Source organism: Strix uralensis, chromosome 4, assembly GCF_047716275.1.
Source record: "Strix uralensis isolate ZFMK-TIS-50842 chromosome 4, bStrUra1, whole genome shotgun sequence".
NCBI lineage: Eukaryota > Metazoa > Chordata > Aves > Strigiformes > Strigidae > Strix > Strix uralensis.
Window position 1 is genome coordinate 82,044,612 of NC_133975.1, and position 21,045 is coordinate 82,065,656.

Below are 21,045 nucleotides of genomic sequence, written 5' to 3' on the forward strand. Positions count from 1 at the left end.
AGGAAGGGTTTAAACACACAGCCTAGGAGGGATGCCTGGATGACCCCAACAAAATCAGTCTGGGGAAGGGATGGCTTGAAAGGGGGGACACAAGAGAAATTAGTGAAAGGTCGTTACAAAGAGGAAGATACTAGTTGAGAAGGGATGTGGTTGAATGAGGGAAAAGCTGTGGATGTTGTTTACCTGGACTTTAGTAAAGCCTTTGACACCATTTCCCACAGCATTCTCCTGGCGAAACTGGCTGCTCATGGCTTGGACAGGTGCACTCTTCATTGGCTTAAAAACTAACTGGATGGCCGGGCCCAAAGAGCGCTGGTGAATGGAGTGAAATCCAGTTGGAGGCTGGTCACAACTGATGTTCCCCAGGGCTCAGCACTGGGGCCAGTTCTGTTTAATGTCTTTATCAATGGTCTGGACGAGGGGATCGAGTCCCCCCTCAGTCAGTTTGCAGACAACACCAAGTTGGGTGGGAGTGTTGATCTGCTGACAGGTAGGGAGGCTCTGCAGAGGGGTCTGGCCAGGCTGGAGCGATGGGCCAAGGCCAATTGCATGAGGTTCAACAAGGCTCCTGCACTTGGGTCACAACAACCCCCAGCAGTGCTACAGGCTTGGGGAGGAGTGGCTGGAGAGCTGCCAGTCAGAGAGGGACCTGGGGGTGTTGGTCAACAGCCACCTGAATATGGCCCAGGTGTCCAAGAAGGCCAGTGGTATCCTGGCTTGTATCAGCAATAGTGTAGCCAGCAGGGACAGGGAAGGGATCTTACCCTTGTACTCGGCACTGGTGAGGCCGCACCTCGACGACTGGGTTCAGTTTTGGGCCCCTCACTACAACAAAGACATTGAGGTGCTGGAGCGTGTCCAGAGAAGGGCAACAAAGCTGGTGCAGAGACTGGAGCACAGGTCTGATGGGGAGCGGCTGAGGGAACTGGGGGGGTTTAGTCTGGAGAAGAGGAGGCTGAGGGGAGACCTCATCGCCCTCTACAACTGCCCGAAAGAGGCTGTAGCGAGGTGGGGGTCAGTCACTTTGCCCAAGTAACAAGCGATAGGACAAGAGGAAATGGCCTCAAGCTGCGCCAGGGGAGGTTTAGATTGGATATTAGGAAACATTCCTTTGCCGAAAGAGTTGTCAAGCATTGGCACAGGCTGCCCAGGGGAGTGGCTGAGTCACCATCCCAGGAGGTATTTAAAAGACGTGTGGGTGTGGTGCTTGGGGACATGGGTTTAGTGGCGGACTTGGCAGTGTTACGTCTATGGTTGGACTCAAATAATCTTGAAGGTCTTTTCCAACCTAAATGATTCTGAGATTCTATGATTAGATAGGACTAGACTTCCAATTCAGTAAAATAATAATGCAGTCATGGTTTGGAAAAAAAAATGGTAAGCCTGGACTGTGAAAGCAGCTTTGGTGAGAGACGCCACAGCAAGGGGGCCAGAGCTGTGAGGGGGAGCCCTGCCAGGTACAGTAAAACCAACGCCTTTGTCGGTCCTGCACCAGGGCTTCAGTGGCTGCTTCTCAAACGACTGCTTGTGTTCATGCAGAGGGATATTTATGAAGTTTGTAATATCAAATGCTTGAGCTCTTCAGGAAAAGGACACATTTGACTTCACAGGGATTAAATGCAGAGGTTGATAATGTACATGTGAAGATTTCAGGAACCAAAGCCCTTCTACTAATATCCCCCACGATTTTACAGGGCGCAAATTAGTACCTCTGCAATGACTGACAACAGTAATACTACACCCTGCCATGCTTCCAACCACCCATTTCTCTTCCTCCTGCACGTCCTCCCTTCAGCATCCACCTCCAGACTCCCTGCAAATGGACACAGCTGGAAGGACCGGCTCTGCAGACACCTCCCTGAGAGCACCTCCCTGCCTGGCCAGCAGCGTGCTCATCAGGGTATGGCAAAATTCCCATTTCTAGTAGGTGAAGTTGTTCTGGTCACAGAAAAGTTGATTTCTTGCACCGAAGCCTCCTGAGGTTTCAGTAGCCAAAAAGTAAGCAGCTGGTGAACATCAGGGAACATCAGGGAGAACACGCCGGGTGTGAGCCAGCTCTTCAGAGCACTGCGGCTTTCAGGCACACACAGGGCTCTCCCTTGCCAGAGGATGTGGAAACGCTGAGGGCAGGCACTGAACCACCAAGGGTGGCCTTGAAAGAGATCACAGAATCATTGAATCATTCAGGTAGGAAAAGACCCTTCGGATCATCGAGTCCAACCATCAGCCCGACTCTACAAAGTTCTCCCCTACACCATATCCCCCAACATCTCATCCAAACGACCCTTAAACACATCCAGGGATGGTGACTCCACCCCCGCCCTGGGCAGCCTATTCCACTGTCTGACCACTCTTTCTGGGAAAAATTTTTCCCTAATGTCCAGTCTGAACCTCCCCTGTTGCAGTTTAAAGCCATTCCCTCCTGTTCTGTCACTAATCACCTGTGAGAAGAGACCAGCACCAACCTCTCTACAATGTCCTTGCAGGTAGCTGTAGAGAGTGATGAGGTCTCCCCTCAGCCTTCTCCTCCTCACACTAAACAGTCCCAGCTCCCTCAATCTCTCCTCACAGGATTTATTCTCCAGGCCCTTCCCCACCTTCATTTCCCTCCTCTGCACTCGCTCCAGCACCTCGAGATCTCTCTCGTATTGAGGTGCCCAAAACTGGACACAATACCCAGGTGTGGCCTCACCAGTGCAGAGCACAGGGGGACTATCACCTCCCTACTTCTGCTGGTCACATTATTTCTGATACAATGCTGCAGCCTCCTGCTTCTCAGAGCTGAGGAGAACTACAGCCCTTCAGCTGAGGCAATCTTAGATTATGATAGTCCTGCTAGGAAAAAAAACCCTCATATAACCAGCTTAAAAATAGAGACGCTGTAACAGTCTGGAGATGGCATCTGTCATCCCAGCCAGTCTCCTATTAACACTAACAGGAGCAAGGAGCACACAGTCAGCTAGCTGACCGTGCAGCTGAATTGCAGAGCACAGGGATGATACTCTAGCTGATGCTCAATGCTGCCCTGATGTGAAGTTTGCCCTGAGTAACTTGTGATTTTGTTTTACTCCACATTTTCTTACTGATTTATTACCTTAAGATTGAACTAGTGTGCAACAGCATGCCCTTGCTACCATTTATTTTTTTCTGGGTGTGGGCTTCAGGAAAAACCCAAGACAACAAGGTACACCATTAAAACAGGCAGTGTTCTGGAAACCCTAATTCAGTAGCGCAGAGTAATCCACTAAAAGCTAGTCAGCATTTTCTGGCATTATGATCTGTTTCCATGATCTGAGAAGAGGTGACGCTGACAATCTGTGCATTAGCAGGTATCCTTAGACTGACATTCCTATCACTACCGCACTCTCTTCCTGGTGCCCTTCTCCTGCACACCGTGTGCTGCAGCCACCGACTGCCAGCCCTAAGACGCTCAGCCAATTTTTTGCTGTCAGTACCACGCACATTGACCTTGAAAATCCTGCTCCTTGTGTAGCTGCCTTTTGACCCTGCAGACCTAAACAGAACAAGGTTTCACCCAGATTTTTTCCCCTTACATTTTTGGAGTTGCCCACACATTTTCTGCCTTGCTTAAGCACAGAGGTGCAAAAAGACGGGTGAAAGGGGATGTGCTGACAGGAATTGCCCATATAACTGCCCACTGTCCTCCCAACACACCAGCCCGCAGCGCAAACCCTGCTGTAAGTCCTGGAGATTGTGCACTGCGCTACACTTTTCTGTGGTGCCCAGACGTGTGTGATATCCTTTCTCTGCTGCCCATGTCATGTCTTCACACAACTGTAGCCAGGGTCGTCTGCAAGACCGGCCGGGAAGACCAAGCCACAGTGGTGTGGCCATGGCAAGGGGTGGAAGCAGGAGGTGAGGGCTAGTAAGGGGAGACCACACCTAGTTTGGTTTTCCATAATTAAATTACTTATAATTTTTGAAGAGTTTTAAGCTCTTTGGAGCGTTCAGTTTGTGCCTTGGTTAAATGTGGGAGGCACTGCTCCTCATCAGCAAGCCTGCTCTGAGTGCTGTGGGTGCTGTGTGCATGAGGTGGCTCGTTCTTAAACCCTCTATCAGCAAGTAGCTTTACTACGCAGTTGCTTATAATGATTTATTTTTTGTGAGGCAGTTTTCCAAACCAAACGTGAAGAAACAGTTCTTTCCGCACAGAGGACACGCATATGGAGTTGAATAAATATCCAAGGCTGAGCTCCTTCACAGAAGACCTTGGATGGTCTCCACCTGAGGCACGTTTGTTGTTTGTTAGGTGACCACTGGGTTTTACTTCATTGATGTGAGCAGCAAAAAGCACCTGAGCTGTGCTCTAAAAGAGAAGCTTCCCTATCCCCTGTGTTTGTCTGGGAGGGGAGGTGCTAACACATCAGTCTTTCAGGGCTAGAAGGGCTTGCTTCAGGAACTCCACCTGCTAGAATTTCAAAACATTGAGTATGGTGGAATTTGAAGCTAGCGGAAACTCAGGTTGAAGACCAGTCTTTTACTGTACTTCCAAGAGCGTGTTTAACCCTCCTGCATCGGATGAAATGCTTTACAAAACTTGTGGCTGGCTCCATTATATGCTATTAATTTTATTCCCAGACCTGATGTGGAACGCATGCAAACATGAACAAAGTAGGCTTCATGTCAATTTTTTTCTTAATGCTCAAAATCTTGAAGCCAGATGTTTGGGCAGAGGGAAAAATTAGTTCAATTTCCTGTCAGGGATATAAGCCTTTGTGTGATGGGCAGTTTCTTTACATCCTGGAGACCCTTAAATTTCTGGTCAGAATAGAGCGTCTTTTGCTACTGTGATTTATAGTGAGGTACTTTCTGCTGAAAAGAGAGAACAAATTCTTTTCTCTTGAGAGCCAAGGAACGACTATCATTCTCCCCACACCCAGGAGAGGGGCAGGGCTGCAGCTATCACCCCTCCATGTCTACTCCAGCATACAGCAGTGGAAGAGTTGCCCAGCTCAGGGTTCGGTATCCTTGCTGTCTTTGGGAGCACCTCTGCGCCATGTCAGGAAAGAGACCCTCCTTATCTCCCATGGTGGCAGAAATCTTTGATGCGGAGTTTGTCTGAGAAGGAAAATGCATGTTTCATTAGCCTGAAGGGGAAGGCATTCACCTCCAAAGCTGCAGGTCTCAGACCCAGCTCCCAGTGCTGTTTCTGTGCAGGGAAGAAAACATACTGGAAAAAGTTGGCATTGGCAGATGCTGCATGTCAAACACCTCCAGAGTAGAGGCCATGGAAGGCCGTGTATGCAGGCTTAGTATCTTCAGGGTAAGCATGGATCTGCAGAAGGAGACCCATGTTTTGAGTAGTCCCAGAAGCAGAAGTTGGTGAACGTGGGGAACTTTAATTTGAAAGCGTGTAGGCATTAACATTTTCAAAAACCTTCAGGTTAGTTAGCAGCTGAGCAGGAATCCTGCAGAGCACAAATCTGGATTTGAGTATTTAAATCCCCCATAACCTTTCTGTTTGTCTGAACAAAAAGTAACTTCAAATGTATTTTGAGAATATGGCTTCCCAAACATGCATCAAAGGCTGCTAACTCTAGCTTTCACATTAACTGGACTAGGCTTAATCAAAACACATCATGTTGATCTGAAAGCCTTCGGTTTACCTTGATGGATTTTCTCCTCAGGGCTTTTATACCCAGACACTTGAGCAAAGTGACCAAATTGCCCTCATGCAATAAGTAGTACTTCAAGACTAAATACACTGAGTAAATAGAAAGGAAAAATTTAGGTTTTCAACTTGGGCTCAAAGCAATCTGATGCCTTGTTATCAAACAGCTTTTCCCACACTTGAATGACCTTCCTCTCTCCAGCAAACACACATTTCCAAACCAGTCTCAAGCTAGCTAATTTCAACCTCAGACAAAAACTCGGGAGGCCACTTAGCAAAGTGAATGGAGGTAAGGGGAAGCTTTTCCTTCAGCTTGCAGCATCCTCGCCTCTTCCAATGCCAGATGTACTTTGAAAAGCAGAATGTAAATTTGACCTTAGCCTGCTCTGTTGTAAACTGACATTTTTTCAGTCATTATGCAACCACATTTCACATTGCAGCAATACATGTTTGCAAACATTTCTTATCCAAAGAGAAACAGAAGGCATAGCTATAAAAGAAGCCCAGGGACAGACATTCATTGTAGCTCTTAGGGCCAAGAATGTCACCTGAGTGGGGACACAAGCCTTCACTGAACTAACCATTAAATCAAAAGACTTTTGTTAATCTAATAAATCACCATAAGACTCAGTAGATAACCCTGCTTCTGCTAGGTGGCATCAGCAGGAGTGCTACTCTGTAGGCATTGGTGTACTTGGCCTCACTTCAAACTGAGGATGATGTCCTCCGAAACTTTGGCTAGAAAACAACACAGTATTTGTCTTCTACTTTCTTATAAATAATTTGTCAGCGTTGAGGTTATTATATTTCCCTCATGTGGTATACAGCAAATGTAATACCACCCCTTTGAACAGAGGCTGTAAGACAGAAAAAAGTAGCTTGTAGACTTCTGCTGCTTATGAGCTTTTTCCCCAGAAGACTCACGTACAGTAGGACAACAGAACAGCCTGTCTGCTGCAGGTGGCATCATTTCTAGCCACCAGATCACAAACTGTAAATCTCTAGGAGAAAGCTTTAAATGTGTTTTGTTTGGGGTTTTTTTTACATTTATTTACAGTCTGTAGAAACTCACATACTGCGGAAGTTCAGAAGAGAGCATTTGTTCTAGAATCAGATAAGGTCCCTTTGTGTACTTCATGGTTGCTTTTTAATTTGTGTGGAGATTTGGCATGTGATTTATTCACAGTGGCTCAATAACACTAACTTCAGACAAGTTCTCCTGGTTCATGGTTGTTTGGTTCGGTTTTGTGGCTGGAGCATCTGTGTAACCCCAGTATGTGGAAAAGGTCACTACTGCCTGATAATTTGAATGCTCCTAGGCTAAAAACTTTGAAGATTTCCTTGTAAGACAGCTTTAATCGAGAGCAATTTTGTCCAGTTTCTTCCACTCCTGCTCCTTCCCTTTTTGAAGGGCTCATTTAAAAACAAATAAACAAACAAGAATGCTGCCCAAGAAATGCAGGGTGTTTTCCTAATTGCTTCACTTGGAAGCTGTACATCTTTAACTGCGCTGTAGTCAGAAATCACAGAATCACAGAACCATCTCGGTTGGAAAAGATGTTGAAGATCCTCCAGTCCAACCATGAACCTCACACTGATCATTCTCAACTCCACCAGATCCCTCAGCGCTGGGTCAACCCGACTCTTCAACCCCTCCAGGGATGGGGACTCCCCCCCTGCCCTGGGCAGCCCATTCCAACGCCCAACAACCCCTTCTGCAAAGAAATACTTCCTAAGAGCCAGTCTAACCCTGCCCTGGCGCAGCTTGAGGCCATTCCCTCTTGTCCTGGCGCTTGTTCCTTGGGTCAAGAGACTCATCCCCCCTCTCTGCACCCTCCTTTCAGGTAGCTGTAGAGGGCGATGAGGTCTCCCCTCAGCCTCCTCTTCTCCAGACTAAACCCCCCCAGTTCCCTCAGCTGCTCCCCATCAGACCTGTGCTCCAGACCCTGCACCAGCTCCGTTGCCCTTCTCTGGACACGCTCGAGTCATTCAAGGTCCTTTTTGGAGTGAGGGGCCAATTACTTCCACTATGCTTGAAAACTTCCACAGACGAGCATTTATGCTCCATTGTAGTTGAGGTGCCCAAGTGTGACTGCTCACTGGAGACCCAGATGCGTTTATGTCCATCAAGGCAGCGAGGAAAAGCAGCTGACCCCCTTTGCTACTGACTTTAAGCTTGCTGCTGTTACACTAGTAAGTTCAAGTAAGCAGTGACTGCAAATCACCAACGTCGTGGTGAAAACCAGCCACACCGTTAACGGGTTTTCTAGATTGAAAAGCTTGAGGACTTGCAGTGTCTTGTAAGTTCAGTGTGACGAGCCGTGAGCGAAAGCATAAAGGAAGGCTGCAGTGATTTTTGTGTTCATGCCATTGCCAGACAAAGGTATTTGGAAGGTGAGGACTTTGAAAACCACCCTGGAAGAACTTTAAGAGGTAGCAGGCCAAGCAATGTAACTAAGCAATGATTTTTTTAATGATGTAGTCCTTCAGTGTTAAAATTTAAGGCAGGCAGACTCCACCACGAGGGTGCAATGGCAAGACAGGCTTTGCTGTAAGTGGCAGAAAGCTTTAATTTGCTGCTCTTGTTCTAAGGGGTCAGATGGTGATCTTTACATCAGTACACCAAAGGAAATAATTTAAACATAATTAGCTTGAGCTAATACTGAAACTCTTGGGAACATGATGGTGTTCAATGCAAGGGGGGTTTTAACTTGCTCTTTATCAGGGATGCGATATTACTGTCTGAGTTAAGGCAAGTCTTAATTAAACTTGACCTAAGTGAGAATACAGTTGGGTTAATAATAATACGTTTGCTCAGGCTGTAGTTCTAATACAATTTTAGACTGGAGAAGGACTAAATTATTGTTTTACTGAGGATTAATATAGCAACTTATTTTCATAAATGCTGTGCAACTTCTCCATTGCTTATGCTTGGTTCTCACATTCTTGTTTCAGTAACTTTTTTGGAAAAAGGCATTATAAATCAACCTTATCAGCACTAGGCTTTGTTCTCTAACAACCAGTAAATGGGTTATTTTATACTTGTATGCCTTTTCAGATAGGATGTAAAGATAGCTGTCTGTTGGGGATTTTAAAATTATTTTTATCAAAAAAAGACACAAAAAACACTGAAGCAAAAATCCCCTCAGTGAGGCTTTTGAGAGACAAGTTAAGGAGAAACTTAGAAATGAAGTGCACCCACATGGATCCTGAGAGACTGACAGCTGAACGCAATATTTTGAAAACCAGTACTTTTGCCTAGGACTAACAAATTAGAATATATTTTCGCAGTTCAAATGAAACCGATCTCCTTTTGTCTGACTGGAAGGACCAAGCTAGATGCTATACCTCCTCCCAATGTCTTTAGAGTGTAGCCCGCCCTTCCGCAAAACCCAGGCTAGTTTTTTGGAACGCTGCCTGATTTTTTAAGTACAAGAAGAGAGGAAAGGAGGGAGTTTGGTTGTGTAGCTGCCTCCAGAAGAAGCTGTTTGCAGTTTCAGAGCTGATACCAATTCCCTCCTCCGATGTGCAGTCAGCTCCCCCCTTGCAAACCACAGCCTGTAGCCCAGGATCCACCTGTGCAGTTGTGAAGCACAGATTGTGCCAGGCATCTCCTCTGCAAGGCTTTGCAAAAAAAAATATGCCTCAAAGTAGAGCCACTATCTCGAAAATGTCTGTATCTTTTCTTTTTTTTAGGATGTTCAGTGCCAAAAGTGCCACTCTCAGGTTCCAGCTGCCTGGTGGTCTCAGAGCCATGAACACCTGATCCAAGACACACCCAGTCAAGAGACTGAAGTGTAATGCCTAAGTTAGCTGTTTCCACAGACCCAAAACCCAAACCTGAGGGAAAGATGACACTTCTCCAGAATTAGCTATTTAAAACACTAAATTTCTAACTTACGACTTGTCTAGGTGCAAGAACTTGAAAATAAAAGTAATCTATCCAGGTGCCACATCTTTTTCACAACAGCATGCAAATGTCTCCTACAATTTTGGGCAGACCATCTTTCCGAATTCACCACTTCTGCTTCTCACCTGCTCAGTGAGACAAAAAATATAGTTCTTTATTTTGGGAAGGCGGAGAAGGAATAAGCAGATAAATGTTTTTCTATATGGATTGAGATGACTGTCTTGGCTTGGTCTTGGGATAGAGTTAATTTTCTTCCTAGGTTTTGGATTTGGTGTGAGAATAATGTTGATAACACACTGATGTTTTATTTGCTGCTAAGTAGCCCTTATCCTAGGTTAAGGATTTTTCATTTTCCCGTGCTCTGCCAGGGAGGAGGTGCACAAGAAGCTGGGAGGGAGCATGGCCGGGAGAGCTGACCCGAACTAGCCCGAGGGCTATTCCATACCACAAGGGACACAGAAACTGGAGGAGGGGGCCGGGAGGGGCGGATTGCTGCTCAGGCATCGGTCAGTGGGTGGTGAGCAATTGCATTGTCTTTCCTTAGGTTTTATTTATCTCTCTTTTTGCTATATTCATTTTCATTACTATTATTATTATATTTTATTTTAGTTATTAAACTGTTCTTATCTCAACCCAAAAGTTTTGCTTTCTTTTTTCCAATATCCCTCCCCATCCCACTGTGGGGAGGAGTGAGCGAGTGGTTGCGCAGTGCTTAGTTGCTGGCTGGGGCTAAACCCTCACAATGACCCAAAATGAAAGCAGTTGTGCAAAACAGCCGACTCAGAGATCTGTTCCCCTGATCTATGCTGCTCACATGCACCAGCGTGCCGTGTCCGGCCTCGGGAAGGAATACACGTGTCTGGCCTCGGGAAGGAATACATAACAGTTCCCAGCTGAAGCTGGCTAGCCCAGTTGGACCTATTCAAGCACACAAATGATGCTCTTCAGGCCATCTCCTTTTTTTTTCTGAACTTATAAAACATTCCCCTCACCAAAAAGCTCTGTGACCTTCCCTGCACCTAACTCTTTCAAGCAGCTCTTTCCCTTTGCAATCTACCTCCAAAAAAATCTCCTCTGCAGCCTGTTAGACATGCTTCCTCTTGCTCCAAATCACTGCTCCTGTGCAGAAAGAACCATAAGTTGGAGTGGGTGAGCAGCAGCAGGGCCTTTCCACCCCTATAGCACCTGCAGGAGGGCCATTAGGGAGTGTCTCCAGGGAGGGGCAGACTCAGCTCTGAAAATCCAGGTAGGGTGCTGGGAAAGGCTGAATTTGCCAAATGGACCGGCAAAAGCCAGAAAAGCAGTGTGTCACTGTAAATCAGAAACCAAGCAGCTTGGTGCAGCTAAAGCAAGATGAGTCTGGCCTGAGTTTAGCCTTCTGGCTGGTGGTGAGATGGTGCTGAGATGCTGCCTAGGCTGGACGTGGTGCTTTGGTGTGTTGGGACTATGATGTGGCCGTGTTGGCATTGCCCTGGAAACAGTGAGAAAGCCCTGCTCTGGAGGCTGCATTACAAACGGCTGCTCGTGGCAATAGGACATCTGGAAACCACGTGAAAGCTGCAGATGGTGGAAATGTGGTACGTGGGAAGCATGTGAATTGCTCAGTAAGCCTCTAGGAACGGTCATGGAAACTCCTACATGGTAAAGATCTTCCCTGGGTGTCTCAGGAAGGAGTTCATCATCACAGTGCGAGCTAGAGCTTACACTCATGCAAAAAATATCAATGTTATTTCTGGATAGGGAGATTGAGTCACCTTTCAATTTTAGGTAAATCTGATGGGCAGTTTGTGCAACAGAGAAATGGGTCATGTAATACAATCCTCTACAGCAGGTACAACCATACCATCGAGCTCCGTCAACAAAGAAATTTCAGCTTGAATTTAGAAGCTATTTTACTACTGGAAAATTGTCACAGAAATGCGTTTCCTTTCTCAGAGTATTAGGAGGTATGTGAGCCAACATAATTTAAGGGTTTTGTTTTGTCTTGTCTTCCTCCAGTCTTTAGACAGTCACGGAGGAAAAACCAAATCCTGTAACTTAAAATTATATTGATTATTTTTCCCAATTAATATTTCCTGTTTGAGGTTGCATCATTTATAAAGGTTAAAGTCCCCCAAATTAATCCAGCACTGCCAGTCTACCACAAATTTGGTTCTCAGTATGAATTGTGCTGTGAACTTAGGATGTTCTATGCTTTAGTCCTGCTATTTGTTTAAATTTTCTTCATTTTTCCTTTGCACTTGTTGTTCTAGTAGAATCTGGACCAAAGACCACTTCCATGGGAGTCTTATCCTCAGAACTGTAACAGGTATGTTTGAGAACCAGCTGTGACTCCCGGGTGAGGGGAATGAGAAATATCTGTAACTGGTGAGTGTGTATCTCAGAGGCTGAAGTCCAGCACGTTTTCTCCTGCAGTCCTTACCTCTGACGGAAGGCGAGTAATTTTGGTAAGAATATTGTGTCACAAATTCAATATTGTGTCACAAATCATGGAAAAGGCTAGATTGAAGTCCTCCTTATGAGGGATAACTGAGGCTTTGGGTGGCCAAAAGTCTGGCACCTCTTGAAGATGCTGGAGAATGGAATTACTGCAGCAACTGTTTCTGCAAGTATTACCTCTTAGCTCTTTGGCTTTGATAAGAAGAGCTAAGCAGGGCAGTCCTCCTAAAAAGGTGGTCTGTGGCTTTTCTTCAAACAGGGAAGAAAAATCTCCTTGCATGGTCTCTCATTAGGTAACATGGAGAAGGAACAGCTGAAGTGTTGTCTGCACAGCTCCATCTCTGTAACATTTAGAAGCAATTGAGTATGACATCCATTATTTTCCTTACAGATATCACTCCTTTACCTTGAGTTACTTCCTGTAGCATCTGCTGGAAAACGTAATGTTTTACACAGATGTAGTGAATATTCCTATTAACCAGCTAAGAGGTTTTTCAAGCTCTGTTGGCCAGCTCCCAGAACACAGATTGTGCAGGAACTGCCCTCTTTTTGCTCAGTTGTGATAGTTGGCGTTTTCTGCTGATGACTTGACAGGTGTATCCCCACACCTTTCTGACTGGTGCCTGAAAGTGGAAATAAAATCAGGTAGAGGGTTTGCAGTTTATCTCCTCAGAGGGGACAAGAGGAAATGATGGGGAGAGGAAGCTAATCTGTTGAGAAAGATTTGCACTCCAAATGAGGGAACACCAGCGGGAGGAGTTTGTGGGAAGGGATTGTTTTCCAGAAACCTTCATAGGGTGTTTTGAGAGAGGAGGGTGGCTCAGAGTGTGTAATAACACTCAGGACTGTCTTCTGTTAGAGGCCCATCAAATTCCGGAGTCCTGCACTTGGTTTCTTACTGCTGACAACATATGAAACTATCTGGTGTTTTGAGGAGAAGGAGGCAGGACAATAGATGAGAGGATTAAAATAAATATGCGAGCTACTTTGTATGCTTTTTGATCAGTTGATTTAAGGGGGAAAAAAATGAAGTAAGCTTAAAATCATGCAGGAAACTGCTGCCTTTCATACCCAAGCCTTATTTTCAGACATGGTATCCATTAGCAGTAAAACAAATCCATGTGTTGGCTGCAAACACCGTTGGGGTGAATGTACATCTGGCAAGGTAGTGTTCAAACCCTGTCCTGTCTGACCAACCCATGTGGCTGGCTTGAACTTCAGCAGTGGATAATGTCAAGCCACGACCACTTCTACCTCAGCAGGTACAGTTAGAGTCTCTGCGGCTGGGGCTCCGGATCATTTTCAGAAGCCTACATTTTACATCTGATAGTGGCAATTGGGTGTTGAGACAAGAACCCATTCTTTCAGGCAGTATTTATGTATGAAAAATTTAAATAAAGAGCATAAAGAAGCTGACACCCAAGGAATGAGCCGGTGCTAGTTTTGCCACGGGACATTCGTACAATGGCTTCTTCCAGAACTTTTGGTCAAGCATTCATTTTGCCTAACAAAAAGACTTTTCTGCAAAAGCTGGTTGGCCAAAATGTTGAAACCACACAAAGCCAGGAGTCGCTTCTTTCCTCTTGAGACTCAAGGTAAAGTGTCGTTTTTACACGTTTAAAGTAGCATATGCTAATGTACAGATAGACAATGTTGTTGACAGATACTTATCAGTACCAGTCTGCATAAATCAATGAGAAGCTGAGACACATTAAATCTATTTCTTAACACTGCAATAGAGGGTTAGCAGTGCACTGAGCAATGATTGTAGGCCAACAGCTACTGGCAAACTAAGTGGGGTTGTAAGGAAATTGCATGGTATTGTGGTAACATGGGCGCAGAGACTAACAAATCCAGCCATTTGAAAAGTACCAGGTAACTTCTGATTATAGATAGGATGAACTGTGGTTTGTTATCCTCGAGACAACACAAATATACCAAGGCTGTAGCTTATCTCCACCACAGTTTCACTTCTGTGGACGCTGGATGTCATGCAGTTTACCTTGGTGTTCTTCCACTTTTTTCAATAGGCAGACTCCTAAAGAATGATCCAATGGGGATGTGGACTCTGTACACTGGGTTTAAGCCTGCTGATGAAGCATGGGTTCTATCCAGTCATGTTTCACATGGCTTGCTCAGAAGGAGCCCTTAGCCACCTAGCAATCTACTACAGAATATTCCCATCATCTACTTTTGGAATAGTCAAAAGTTTGGCTAATAAGAAATCCCTTTGGATCACTTAGCGGATGTGATACAATTATTCTGCTTGGAGATGGAGGATGCACGGAAAATGCTTTTATGTTTGAAATTAAATGCTCTACCTAGACTGTAACTTGAAGGGAGACTGATGATGTAGGTTGCTGTTAACCAGATAGGCACTGACAAGAGTTTTTGCTGTTTCTTAAAACTAGTTTTACATGACAAAGCTAATAATATGAGAAGGGCTTCAAGTTGCCTGATTTGTTCATGGGCAAGGGACTGTCAAAGAAATTATTCCTTCTCTACATTAAGCTATGTACATATCTAAAAGCTCCAGACTCCCTCCATGTACCCACAAGCAATTCTGATGACGTTGAAGAGGAAGAGACTCCAAGTTCTTCCAGTTCAACATCAGTCATAGGAGGACCTAGCTCTGTTCTGAATGAAAATGTAGGTTTTTTTAGGAACAAATGTGTATAACATGGTTGTAAATACCTTAAGGCTAGGAATTAAATGGAAGAAGTATCTTACCATGGAAACAGTAGGGTTTTGGAACAGCCTTTCTGAAGTGACATCAAGCTTCACATAACTCATCTAGTAACTCTTCCTTTTTTCCACAAAACTTTAGTAATTTACCCAAAGGGTTAACCTGGCTTGTTGTTTTAAAAGGGCATGGTAAATAATAATAAACTGTAAGTAATAATAAATATTTTTAACTAACATGATCCTTGTTAATTACTTGTCCACTCTTTGAAGGCTGGAATAAAAGCAGTCCCCTAGTGATTTAGGAAATTAGGGTGTTCTAAATTTATTTGGTCTCATGATTTTCTGTACTTACTGAAGTCTGTGCCATGACAGACTCAGGTTGTCTGCATGTATGCATAACAGAAACCCGCGGTGGCAGAAGTTTTGTTCGGTTGCATCAGTTGCTTACTGGAAGAGAGAAAGTTAGCGCTGAATTTGCATCTTGATAAATCAGATACTTTAGTCGAAGTGGAAAAGTACATGTTAAGGCAGTTACGAGAAAGCCCTTTTAGTTATAGCTTCACAAATCCCTTTTCTTTGCTTGTAAACATGTTCCTTCTCTTTGCTCTGCAGAGCTGTACAGGAAACCCTTTGGAAGACTCTCTGGTCCTTAGATTACTCTGTGAGCTTGAAGCTGTTCTTGTCTTCCTGGGAAATTGATGGTGGTGTGGGAGTTCGTTTATCTGCAAGACTGGATTGCATGCCTGAGGTTTTGTGACCACTTTGTTCCAAAAATGATGTGTTTAAAAATAAATAAGGTACGTAACCGACTTTACTCAACTTTCTTCCAGTGGGAAGCTGACCTGCAGGCCTCAGATTTTTCCTATGCCTTGGTCAAGGGACAAACAAGTTTAAGTTCACAGAAAGAGCTATTTTTATTACTGTTACATCTAAAATAGAGCAATGTATGGGTTTTTATTTGATCAGTCATTTCAGTCTCTCCAAGCTACCATTATGGCTTTCTGTGAAAGCCTGTAAAAATAAAAGTATCTTAGATGAAAATAACACTCCCTCATTCTAACACCATGGAGTGTCTCAGTACATATTTGGCACATCCTCTGAGGCTGTATCAACAACAATCAGAAATAGACTGCTGTAAAAGGCGAAACAAAAATAAGCGGTGTTTAGTGTCTTGTCCAGTATCCTCTGAGGCTTCTGACATGTACCGACTAAGTATAATCTACAATGCTCACAGGATAAAAGAGTGGGCATTAGAGGTTGTGCGGTGACTGTCAAGGTCAAAGTCAGTTCTGCAAAAGAAACGCATTGAATCCTTTTCCTGTTAAATCTTTTTGCAAAACCCAACAGCAAAGAGCAGCTTCTTGGTTCTTTTTCAGATGTACTGTACAGATTTCAGGTTTCTTCTGATACATAGTAGTAAAATATGTACATACAGGATTTGTGATAGAAGAGCATTTTGCAATCTCTTGCTGTGAATATGCATAGCTTCATCAAAATAAACTAGTTGTATGCTATTCTCAGACCTAAGGGGCTTTGTTTAAAACAGTCTTTCCTAAAATCACCTGCCTTAAAGACTACATTAATACTTAAGGAGATTTCTCTTCTGGGCAAACCGCTGTAAAATGCACTTTCTCAGCCTGTTTGTAGCCTTTCATATGCCATGCAGAACGGGAACACCTTTGAACAATAAAATAACAACCCGAGGTCTGTAGGACTGAACTGGCACCACTGCAAGGAGAAGTATACCACCAAGATAACCCTCTTTATTTATTTATTTATTCATTTATTTTAATTTCTCCAGAGGCACCAGATGGCAGCATTTTCCCTCGCTCCGAGTGTGATCTCATCCCAGCAGTGAATCCGAGAGGATCATCAGGCTTTGAGGCTGCGTAAACCACCACGACCTCAACTGAACTGCACTTTCTCTGTCGCCACCGGCTCTTCTTCCCACTTTCCTTGGACGCGTGGAGTCACATTCAGGTGGCCTGAACGCAATTCAGGCCCTTGAAATTGTGGTTTGCCTTTTGTCTGTGCAGGTCTGAGAGTGCTTAAGAATCATTAGCAGACAGGCATGTAAAAATGTAGACCCAGTGAATATGGCTCCCAGCTCTAAATTCTCCATATTCTCTAAATATTAAGTAGCATCCAGTTTATTTGATTTTCCTTTTTAACTGCCTGCTCTTCCCCATGTACACGCATGCACAATGTAATTCTTGTTTACACGTGAGTTTTGCGTGTGTTCTTTTCTATAAGTGCTTTATTCTTTGAATCTTGTAATAATATTTCATTGTACACCAGTTATATATGACTGGTTATGTGCGACTAGGCTTGTAACCTCTGTAGCAAGAGCTCTGTTCTGCACAAATAATCCGAGGCAAGGCAGGGATTTTGAGAATTTAACTTTGCAAGCTGTGGTTTTGTTTACAGTTACAGATGTGGCCTAAAGCTTTGTGGGCCGGGAATTCTGTTGTCGCACCGTCATCCTCGTGTTCTTGCTTATAAATCCAAGCTGCCTTATCAGTGGTTTTGTCATAGAAGAAAAAAACCCACATTATGCTCAACTGTAACAAACTATTTATAAATCATGCACCTCTGAACTCTGAATCTACAGCACTGGGATGCAAATGTTTATTTACATGAACTATGTGACTAACATCAACAGACAGCAGAACAAAGGCTATTTATCCAAAACGGGGCTGGATTGCTGGGCCCCGGAGGGTGAAGGAGTAGCCCTGGCCACTGTTCTTCGGCTCTTACTCCATTGGATTGCTGGTGTTTCTGCTGTGGTGACTCTGTTAATGCTTTACAAATGTTATGAGCTCAGTGGTAGACTATGTGTGGATTGTTTAACTTATTAACTTCTGACAAGCAGCCCATTATTTTTCTGAAGAACATATGTGACCAGGGATATATATTTTTAAAAATTTTTTTTTAAATCTCAGCCAAACTCGACATGAGTGTCACAGGACAGGGACACTAGTCCCTCCACAACTCCACCCTTCCTCTTATTTAATACCAAAAGTTATCTATAAACAAGCAGGAAGGAGGGAGGGAAGAGCACTTCTCAAAGGAAATCATAAGAATCTTGTATGATGAAAACGTTAGGCTGCGTAATTTGGAAAACAGTGCTATTTTCTTCTGTTAAAAAATGTTCTAATAACAAAAGGCTAAAATTCCATCAATCTTATTTTCTTTTTCTGTGGCAATTTCTTTCCAGTTCTGGATTTGCCTGAACTTTGGTATTAACCAATATATGCAAACAGGACAGATGTAACTTTACTGCCCAAGATGTATGAAATAAAGGCAATGGAAGTATGCATGATTCTCAAACTGAAAGCTGAGTAGCATTGCATCCCCCGAAAGACAATTGTCTTGGTTTTGTCTTACCTTCTAATAAAGGAGGCAAAGAATTTTAAATATATCTCCATGGTTTTTAATGATTGATGCAATCCCTTGTGCGCAGTTGCTTTGCAAAGAGGAAGAAAAATTAACTGTAAATACTTTATTTTGTCTAACTATAGCACTGTAATCTTTACTGACTAGCACCTTCTCTGAGAAAGATAAGCGGGTACCTGTGATGAGCTGCACAGGAAGAGATGTTGAAAAGGTAAAAAGAGTGCCTGGTGTCACTCATATGGATGGTTTACAGATTGCCATTATTTATTCTGGAACTGTGACAACTGACCAAAACATTCCTATAAATAGGAATGCAATGAGCATTAACTGTGCAAGAAGAAAAAAGCAATATAATTTGGCACGCAGCAAAACTTGTATCTGCCCGTGCAACTCCCACTGCCATCCTGGAGGGTTTTTGTGATTTCGCACCACGTTTACCCTACCGATAAAGAATTAGGAACAGCACCATCTCTGTAAGTTTTGATTCTTACTCGGTAGAGCTGGCTAAGATAGATCTTGTTAATCTTTTGCATATGAAAGATGCAAGTACCCTCCTACACATAAATTACAGAGAGATTTGTTTGTTTTGTGAAGTGTAACTGCCATGTACCATTCACAGACTGCATCTTGCACAGTAAGTGAAATAACTGTAGGAATGAGCTGATGAAATCAGTGCTTCCCCTTGCTGTAGTCCAGAATGAAAACACACCCAAGGGGGCCAAATTCTGCCTAGTAGCATGCATCGCATTTTTGCTTCTAGACTGGTACAGCTTACTAAGGAGAACGTGCTCGTAAAAATTCAGGCATGCAAAGAAATGTGCGTGTTAGCTTTGACTGAGATACAGACCTTGGTTGTTTTGTAGCATAAACACACTCTCCACCAACTTCCAGCTTAGACTTCACTCCAGGGGCAAATTATTTCAGCCTAGCATGTGATAGAATGTAACTCAACACACATACTTCTGCATATATATTACTCCATGATGTACAGAAAACACAGTGAGCGCCCTCAAAAGGCATCCCCGGAAGCAACTCTATAGTTTTGTATTTTGACCCTCCTCATCTTCCTTTCCTATTCTTATAACATTTCTCATATGGCCTTAGCTGTAGACAACTGCCTTTTTTTGCCATAGCAGACAGTGACCATTATTTCTGTTAGCGTATGATGTGAGGAAGCTGCAAAGAGTGGTTAGGTAGAGAGAAAGTGGTTGGGGAAGAGGTGGTTAAAATGCTCGGTGTCCAAAAGTCCAAAACTAGACATTTAGTTAGGAGGGACAAAACAAGACATACATGGCATAAAATTTAAGGTTTTTTCCAGGGACACAAGAATAGCGTTTAAGAGCTTCTGCCACTGATTGTATTACAGTTGCTGTGATAGGAGTATGGCTGACATACTGCGCGTGATTTCTCTCCCAGTGCCTATTCTTCACTGATTATCCTGCACAGAAAAAAATACAGGTATTGCAAAGGGCCGGTCAGCCCCACTCCAACCCAGACTATAGTCTGGGCTGTTCTCCTGAGTCGGGCTGAATCTTGCTCCTGTTAATACAGTAAATTTAGAGATGTCTGAAGACACATTTAACAAGGAAAGGCAGAGTTGTGTAGGCAAGGAGGTGATAAACTGGTCCTTGCTGATTTTGTTTTTGAGTGGGGAGAAGTAGGGTTTGTTTGTTTGGAATTGTTTTGTCTTCAGTGAATGCTCCTTAGCAGCTGAATTAGAATTAGCCTCACTCCAGATACCCATGAGCCTTAAGCAGAGGCCTCCTCCACCTAAACGGGAACGGGATGATTTTCACTGCCAGCTGAACAGCAGTACATCAGTCGGTAAAAACATTAAGTGGATTTACATGTTTGATGCTAACGGCCAGAGAAGGAAGACTGGATAAATAGCATTTACTCCATTTGTCCTCAAGTACAGCAGGGTACACAGCTTCATTTAATACAACCCTCTAGCAGAGGCAAGAGGCAATGGTTCTGGTTCCTGGTGCTTGTGGTAATTTGCCCGTGAAACACAGAGGTCTCAGATGGTTTGTGCACTGCTTATTGCAGCTTTTTTACCCCTGCAGCCAGATTCTCCAAACCGCTATCCAGTGTTTCCAGCGAAGACTTCAGAACAGATTTTGTAGATGGAAAAATACCCCAAACAAAACCGCTCGGGGCTGAACAGCTGTTAGCAGCTGATTTCTTGAAGGAGGTAAGTTTATAAGTGACTGGAAAAAGGCAGAAGGGTGTCCGGTCACACACGCGCGGACACACCTTTGCACTGTTCCCCAGGAGTATCCGTGTGGATAAGCTGGCCCCGGGGTTGCAGTGACCTTCTGTGCTGTGTGCCCAGCGCTTGGCCAAACGGACGCTTTGTCGGGTTGACAGAAGAAGTCCTTCAGCCATTGGGAATTTAACCAAATTTCTGGCTTAATTGGGAAAAGAGTAACTATTTCTGTGCTTAATATTTGGATTGTATGGATAAGATTGGTTGGCCAGCACGGGTGTGTGGTCGATACCAGGGATATCCAGCGGACTTTCCCTAGATGTACGCTGGACGGAAAGCTGAGGGAAAGCACCTCAACCCCCACACGAAGGTGGCTTCTTTGCTCCTAGGTTGACCTGGATTTCCTTCCCCTCATCCCCCATGCTGGCTCCGGGCTGGGACAGCTTCTCCGTGCATGTCCGCTGCTCGGGCCTGTGCTGTCAGGGCTGGTGGCGGCGACAGAGCCGAGAGGACAACGGCTCCCAGTGCTAGAGGAGCGGGGTTTCTGTCAGAGAATGGGGAGAAACCAAACCCAGCAAGTGTCTGCCCGGGAAACCCACCTCTCTAAAAAGTAAGATAATTGTGAAAAGCCCCAGAACTAAGAAGGGGGCCTGGGTGTCAGTCGAGCCGCCGCGGTCTGGGTGAGGAGAGGAGCCCCTCGGGGCGCTGCCTTCCCGCTGAGGGGAGGGGGTGGCGGGCCGGTGCCTGAGGGATTGCTCCCGCCGCCCGCCATTA